This window comes from Lotus japonicus, chromosome 2 (genome assembly GCF_012489685.1).
Source record: "Lotus japonicus ecotype B-129 chromosome 2, LjGifu_v1.2".
NCBI lineage: Eukaryota > Viridiplantae > Streptophyta > Magnoliopsida > Fabales > Fabaceae > Lotus > Lotus japonicus.
In genome coordinates this window covers 89,724,477-89,733,275 of record NC_080042.1, presented here as the reverse complement: position 1 = coordinate 89,733,275, position 8,799 = coordinate 89,724,477, and the positions used below count along the sequence as shown (strand labels likewise).

At 36.3% G+C, this 8,799-nt stretch overlaps 1 pseudogene; it reads right to left on the bottom strand.

Annotated features, from left to right (window-relative positions):
• Positions 1 to 850: 850 nt before the first annotated feature.
• LOC130737248 (patatin-like protein 3) lies at positions 851 to 2,731 on the bottom strand (annotated as a pseudogene).
• Between the last annotated feature and the right edge of the window lie 6,068 nt (positions 2,732 to 8,799).

Sequence of the window (8,799 nt, the reverse complement as noted above, 5' to 3'; positions counted from 1 at the left end):
ATCCAATTCATATCAGATCCAATTCTGGCCAGATCCAATTCTACTAACGCCGAGCCAAACACACACATCCTGAAGAATGTGGCCCTAAGGATAATTCTAAATTTAAGAGACACATACATGTAACATGTAAGCATTGCACTTGAAAACTATTATAAAAGCCAATAAGAATACTCCTATATATATGGTATATATATATATATATGGCAGATACATATGTTGGTAGATTTGTTACTCCAGCTATCTCTATAATTTTTCTGTATGTTTTTCTAATTTTGTATTTCAAGGCTATTTATTCACACTTACTTAACTCTTTCATTCTATTTCTATTTTTTCCCTTGATAATTGCTGATCTGTAAACTTGTGTGAGAGAGGAATAGATGTCAACGTTGTTTTTTCCCTTGATAATTGCCTATCTGTAAACTTGTGTGAGTAGTGACAGCTCCATTACACGATTGTGAAGTATCTATCAGGATGAGAAACCAAATACCCAGTTGGTTGAAGGTGACAAGGGAGCTAACAAGTAATAAAACAAAGCCAGTTAGTGGCATTAAACTTCCTTATTGTGTTTATATAGATTTTTAATATACATTGCGTCGAGTTTTTGAGTTGGAAAAGTCAAAACCCCAACCAGTTAGTTGCATTAAACTTCCTTACTCTATGGATTAATGTTTATTCAATTCAATTCAATTCAAGCTTTGTTGGAATTAAATATAAACACGTGAATTCGTGAGTAATCTAAATAAGCCAGATTCAAATTCCATAGGACCCAACCAAGAATTTAGAGCCTATATTATATGGCAATTGACATCATTATAAATGTCCAACATGAAACTAAAATTTGAGTTTTATTTTAACTTCGAAAAACAGAACAAACATGTTCATCACAGTTGACTAAGTAAAAAATATGACACACTTGCATCATAATCGTACTGAAATTATTAAGCAAATCAGTGAAGAGCTTCAACAATGGATTAACAATTTGACAAGCAATCTGGTCATCATTTACTTTCTCTGTTTTCTCTCCTCCGAGAGTAATATCGCAAACCTGCAAAGCATGTATCAATTTTGATTAGAGGAGTTTAAGCTTCGTCTTTTTCTTGGTTCGAATTGTAACAAAGATATAGATTTATTAAACAAAATGAACCTTTTGAGTTCTTCCTCATTGCTGCCTTTATGTAGAAGTGGTTCACCTAGACCCGTATCTAGATTCACTCCTGTAACTGTTTTCTTGAGTAACTGCTCTCCCTCTTTTACCAGATTATCCAAATTCTCTTTAGTAGCTCCATCCACAGAAGCTAATACACCCTCTAATGTATCCACCTGTTTGAATCAACCATTTTAAGGTTGTTAGGATTTACAATATATTTTGACAGCATTCAACTAAATTTAAGATTGGTGTGTAGCTGATTGGATAAAGTGATAAAGACATTATATTTATCCACCTGTTTCCATATAAAAAACTCATTAATCAATTTAGAAGACACCCACAAGGTTGGGCAAGCATTAATTTTGACTTCACACAAACTAATATATTAATGATTTCTTAAAATTTACAAGTGATAAATAAAAATAATTAAAACATTCTCAAAATAGTAATAAATATTAAAAAATCAGGACTCCAAAGATTTTGTTAGCGTCTTCTTATTAAATTCGATAGAATAATTTTTAGTTATTAAAGTTCGAGTAGGTTTAGCTCATGTTAGCACACAAGTTAAAGCATGCCCCTAGAATCATAGGCAACAACTATGAAAATTGAATACACAATCTTCTTAGGCATTTAAACAACATAAATGAGCACAATATGCAAAACTATAAGGCTTACTTGAATTCGGAGGTAGTTGTCTTGGGGCTCAAGCACACTAAAAACAACCTGGTTGAAGTAGTCAACCAAATCATTTCCTGCTTCATTGAAACAATCTATAATTGGAGTTGATCCAGAGTTGAACAACCAAGTCAAAGTCCCCCATTTCGACACCATCTTAGCATTGTATTTTTGCTCGCTCTTGTTTGATCCTGTCCCTATTGACAGAACAAGAAAACGATCAAAGCCTTATCCCCCAGAGTTCACATTTCTCCCACCTCGGTTCCCCATCAGTTGCTTCATCTCTTCTCTAATTGCAACCATAGTCTGCAAATCAAGAACCAAAATCCTTAATTAACTAACTAATTATCCAAACCTTAGTGTTCTGGGAAGCCCCGGACGGACGGAGACGTACCGACCTCTACCCCAATATGGTTAGGACGACCACCTACCGGGCTAGCACCCGGCCAAGGTTACCCGGGGAAAGCCCCGAGGGGACGACCGGGGTGGGGCGTCCAGCCCCCGTACCACAAGCGGGGCGACATCCTCCCCTGATCTAGGTACCTGGACCCCACCACCTAGAGGTTGACCTAGGCCCACCACCCTACGGAACTAGGGTGGTTGGGGGGTGAGTCTCTAAGAATTCTAGGCCGTTAGATCACTGTTAACAACAGGAGGAGCAGAAGGATCCAACGGCCCTTAGTCCACCAGTAAGGACCATGCATGACATTGCATGGCTCCAACCCTAATACCCCAACGTATATGTAAAGGAGGCGACACATCCATTCTAAGGTACATGATTCTCTTCACTTCACTACTCACTTACCCGATTCCTCTACTCACTTTAGCATTAGAGTCCCTTGCAGAAGCCCCTCCCGGGATCACCCAGCTCGTCAGCACCCCAGTTCTTCTTCCCTCTCTGCTGCCCATGCGCTCCGGGTAGCTTGGTCACCCCGATCACCTTGCATCCTCACCGTCTAGCTCCTGTGAAGTGTAAACACATGCACATATATGTGTAAAAAGTTTGAAAAAAACATATATTAAAGGGTCTATTTAAGAATTACAATGTGTATGCATGGTGTTCATGAGGGAAATTTGAATTTGAACCTGAAGTTGAGACTCAAGGTAGGAAAGAATAACACCGGGAATGATTCCACGGATGCCTCCGCCATCAATGCTGAGAACCGTAATCAGATTCTCATTTGTTGAAGGCGGAATTGTTAGGAAATCGCCATAGAGAAATAGAAACAATGACACAATCACAACACAATGATTTAACGTGGAAACTCAAAAATCGGAGAAAAAACCACGGCCGTTGTCAAAACCAACAACCAGAGAATAAACACTATGTGAAAATTGTTACAACACACAGATATTTCTCTCAACTACCCCACAACCCCAGTACATCCACACTCTCCAAAGCTATTATCTGATCAAACCTCACAACACTCTAAAACAAGAGTATAAGAAAAGGAGCAAATAAAAGCTTAAGTGTTTGTACTATGAGATACTTCAGTTTGTTGGGATGCATTTCTCCTACGGGTTGCTATGGTATTTATAGGAGCTGATGCCAAGCCAATGCATATGCATTATGTGTGTATGCATACCATCATTTTCAACAAGTGCTGCACCGTCCTTTTTTACCCATGCCAATGTATTTAATTTCCTTGACTTACCAATCCTGCAATGTTAATGGGTGGCATAGTGTAGCATAGAGATTTTGACTTACAATCTCCCACTTGAAGATTGACTTCAGTCGGTCTTCACACCTCAATCATGCAACATTCATGTTTGACAATCTCTCACTTCACATTGTGCTCCCACTCAACATGCATCTTCCGCTTCCATTGTCTTCATCGACAATCATTGTCTATACCGACAATCATAACTTCCATTGTCTACCCCGACAATCATAGTTCAAAAGAACTATCATACTCCACCATAAAGAGTATACCTCACTTGGAACTAAACCATTCCAAGAATTTCTTCATGTCGAAACCATGCTGAAAAGTTATGGTGCAACTTCCATGTTGACTTTCTCCGGAAGTTCATCAGCAACCAACATAGCCGCACCACACACCTTGCATCAATGTCAACCAATGCCCGTGTGCATTTCTGAATCCGCTAGCAATAGCTTATCCTTTTCCATGGCAATGCGGTAATGCCAAGAGGATACACTTGTCATTTTAGAGAGCATCATCTTCTCCCAAAATGAGGGAGATATTGCTAACATTTTCCTCAGAGCCCCTTTCTGATGTTGCTGCACCTGGACAATTTTTCTTTACATGCCCAGACCTTCCACATTTCCAGCATGTAATATTCCTTCCCTGGTTCTTCTTACCATAAGGCCCACCTCTGGCTATTAGCGCCGAGCTTGATGAAGTGTTGTCCTCACTTTTCATTCTTCTTTCCTCAGAAATAATTTTGTTGACAACATCTTCAAAGCTCAAAGTTTCCTTCCCATATATCAAAACAGGTTTGATATGCTCATAGGAAGATGGAAGAGACCATATGAGTCTCAGTGCTTTATCTTCATCATCAATATCGACTCCAATAGCTTCTAATTCGGAGACAATTTCATTGAGAGCACTAAGATAATCAGAGACTTTCATATTATTCTCCATGCGTAAATTGTGGAACTGTTCTTTCAGCAGCAATCGGTTTGAAGTGTCTTTTGCCTGATATAATCCTTCGAGTTTCTCCCAAAGTTCTTTGGCTGAGGAAATACTCTGCACATTTGCAAGAATATTCTTAGCCAAACATAGGCGGATTGCACTTGCGGCTCTCAGATCTAGTTCCTCCCACTTCTCATTCTCCATGTTGGAAGTGTTTCCTTTCAACGCCTTGTGAAATCCTGCTTGTATCAACACATCATTGACTTGTATTTTCCACAAGCCAAAATTGATTCTTCCATCAAACTTCTCTATGTCACTCTTCACAGCATTTGAATAACTTGACATTGTGGCTGCGTGCGAACTGTAAATTTTCACAGTATCACACAACACTGTACCCACAAAGCATACTAAGAATAGTCCCACCGAACCAATGGCTCTGATACCAGTTGTTAGGAAATCGCCATAGAGAAATAGAAACAATGACACAATCACAACACAAGGATTTAACGTGGAAACTCCAAAATCGGAGAAAAAACCACGGCCGTTGTCAAAACCAACAACCAGAGAATAAACACTATGTGAAAATTGTTACAACACACAGATATTTCTCTCAACTACCCCACAACCCCAGTACACCCACACTCTCCAAAGCTATTATCTGATCAAACCTCACAACACTCTAAAACAAGAGTATAAGAAAAGGAGCAAATAAAAGCTTAAGTGTTTGTACTATGAGATACTTCAGTTTGTTGGGATGCATTTCTCCTACGGGTTGCTATGGTATTTATAGGAGCTAATGCCAAGCCAATGCATATGCATTATGTGTGTATGCATACCATCATTTTCAACAAGTGCTGCACCGTCCTTTTTTACCCATGCCAATGTATTTAATTTCCTTGACTTACCAATCCTGCAATGTTAATGGGTGGCATAGTGTAGCATAGTGATTTTGACTTACAGGAATGTCAAGGGAAGAAGATGTGGGGTTTTCCATTGCTATTGATGTTAGAAAACTAAAATCAACTCAATGACCAACAAGCTGCACCTCAATATGCATAGAGAACTTAATGTGTGTATATATAATAGAGAATTCATCCAACATCTTTTTAACTACAAGTATCATAAGTCAACCCTTATCAGAGTCGACGAGTAGAACTATTATAGTATCTTCAAATATGCATTTGAAAATAAACTTATCTAACATTTTCATAATATTTATATTATACATTAAATCCAAATAAATTCTCTCAAATGTAATCTTGATGTTTATACGCGCAATAAAACAAAAGTATGTACTATCTCTTATCTTTGTTCTTATTTACTCCCTCCGTTCCTGATCTTTTGTTGTTTTAAGTTTTGGTCTAAATTCCAAAACATTTGTTGTTTTACAAACCCAATGCATTTTTTCTCAATTTATTCCATGTATACCCTCATTTAATACTCTATCTCTCACCTACCACCTTTTATTTTCACCAATCAAAATCATAACAAGTTTTTTAACCAATAATTACTATTCTCTCTCTTCACTCTAACTCAACATTAAATAAGGGTGTTTATGTCAACAAATATTTCAATGATTGCACTCTTAAACAATGTGCATAACCTTAAACAGCAAAAGATCAGAAACGGATGGAGTAATTGTTTGGAGAGGAAGAGGCACACATATTAAAAAGTGTAATTAATTTTGTTGATTTTCAGAAAATTATTCTTTAATTTGTTTTTTATTTTACCCTCTAGAATGTGATTTATTTTTCTTCATTTATTACTCATATAAAGATAACTATTAGGAAAAACATCAATTAATGTTTTCTTGAAATGATAAGTAGATAGATATAAAAGAATAATAAGTTAAAGTAGTGAATGTAAGTTATTACTCCCTCCGTCCCTAATTATAAGCTAACATTGAGACTTTTTTTGTGTCACTAAATATAAGCTAACCTTGCAAAAGTTAATATTTCTTTCCATATTCACCCTTGCATTTATTGGTAGTGGAGCACCACCATTAGTAGTACAATGATGAAAAAGTGTTATCATAAATAGGGGTAAACATAGAAAGTTGTACATTTTTTTTGAAAACCAATGCATCAATTAAGGCTTTCTTAATAAGTGTGATTTTTACAACTTTAGCTTATAATTAGGGACGGAGGGAGTAATAAAGAACGGAGACAGTAAGTTATTAATTTATGTTTCAATGATTAGCAAACGTATGAATACGGATGGGTTTTGAGGCACAGGATTTTGACTCGTAATGCTACTTATACTTATTTTAATACTGTATTTAATTGGTTAAAATATATATATGTGTGTGTGAAATCCACTAAATCAGGAGTCTCACTTTCAATTAGTTGAATCTACCTTGGGGTGTTAAAGCGGGTGCGGCCCGCGAACTCAACCTGCAAGCCCGCAAAAAAGGGGCGGGGCGGGCCATGAAAAAAGAGCCCGCGAATCATGCAACCTGCTTGTTTGCGGGCCAACCCGTAGCGGGGCGGGTCAACCCGCGTTTTTTTCCCCATATTAATATGTGAGCTGCTATTTCCATTTTTTTTCTCTCGATTTTTTCATGTTTTATATGTCAGCACTTCTCACTTTGGTATGTGTTATATGTTGTGTTTTGTCACAATAAAATGCTCAAAGCAAAAAATAAATGTTTGATCCGGATGAATATTATTCCATATTTTCAACATATATTTTCCTAAAGCTAAGTAACACTACCACATATATGGTTAAAATATATGTTTTTTTTCCTAAAATACGAGGTTTATTTATTAATTGATCTTGATCTGATTTCTTTCCCAGCCTCAAATACAACGCAATCAAATTTTCCCTTTCAAGTCAAGTTACTGTTAGTCTGTTATGACATGAAGCCATTAGCATGGAGTTGTGGTAAAATATAAGAATCAAGTTAAAACAATTGATGATTTGTTTTTGGTGAATTGGTGGAATTAATTGGGAGAGATTAACATACTGTGTGACAAGTTTTTGTGTTTATAATTCATTCATATTAATTATTATTAAGAAGTGGAGTTTGACTCTTAATATTAGGCCAATATCATCATTTTATCGACTAAAATCAGTTATTTTAAGGGAAAAATTATCATTTTATAGGTTAAAAACTTGATTTTCTTTTTTGTGCGGGCTAACCCGCGAGCCTGCAAACCCGCCATTATGCGGGGCGGGCTAGACTTTTCCAACCCGCGTCTCATGCGGGCTAGCCCGCCCCACCCTGCTTTTATGCGGGTTGAGTGCAGGGCGGGGCGGTGTGTGTTGCCTGCTTTGACACCCCTAAATCTACCTAATTACATACTTAAGTTTCAACTAATAATAAAATGTTAAAGTAGTGAATGTAATTAGGAGGCCTCAAGAATATATTATTCAATGTACATTGACCTTATAAAAATTAAAACCCCTGTCAAGTGGGGTAATGCTATGATGCTTGAGGTTAAACTAATTATACTAGCAATTCAATTGGGTTTTTCTTTATGTCTACTTTTTTTTATAATTCTAATTTTTCAGTTTGGATTTCTATTGGGTCCATATATTATTCTTACTTGAGATATAAGTGGAATATGTCTAGCACGTATTTATGTGAAACAAGAATACAGCAACATCATTTTATATAAAAATATTTGATTGACTATAATTTTATCATATTGGGATAATATCTATCCATCAATTAATAGAATTTAAAATAGAAGATAAATTTAATCAATCATATATTTAAATTAAATTTTAATATTTTTTTAAATAATAAACTTGTGATAATTGAGGGGTTAAATTAGAATTTACAAAAATATTTAGGTGGTGCAAAATAAGAGTTATAATAGGAAATAAGCAAAATCTTAAGGACGTTAGATTAAGAATAAATTAAAGAATTAGATATAAATACATATATTAAAATTGGCAAATAATTTCAAATTCTATAAGATAAAAAATTGAGCATATAAAATATAAGATTTTGAGAAAGTCGGTGACTATTTAACTTGTCAACTATTTTAAACTTGTATAAATATATATATTTCATTATTTTGGCTCGTCCTCTGAAAAAAAAAAAGGCTAACGAGTTTGTTTTACTTCTAAATCCTAATTTGCATTGCTCTCTCTCTCTCTTTGCATCTTGTCACTGAGTAGCTTCTCGTTCTCTCACCGGAAGATGGCTGAATATGATCTGACACCGCGGATGGCGTCGAGTCTAGACAGGCACTTGGTGTTCCCACTGTTGGAGTTCCTTCAGGAGAGACAACTATACAACGACAACCACATCCTCAAGCAAGGCCAAGATCAAGTTTCTCAACAATACCAACATGGTCAACTACGCTGTGGTAACTCACAAGAGTCTCTACCACACCGTAGGCGTGCTCTAAAAACATATGTTGTTATCTTTTT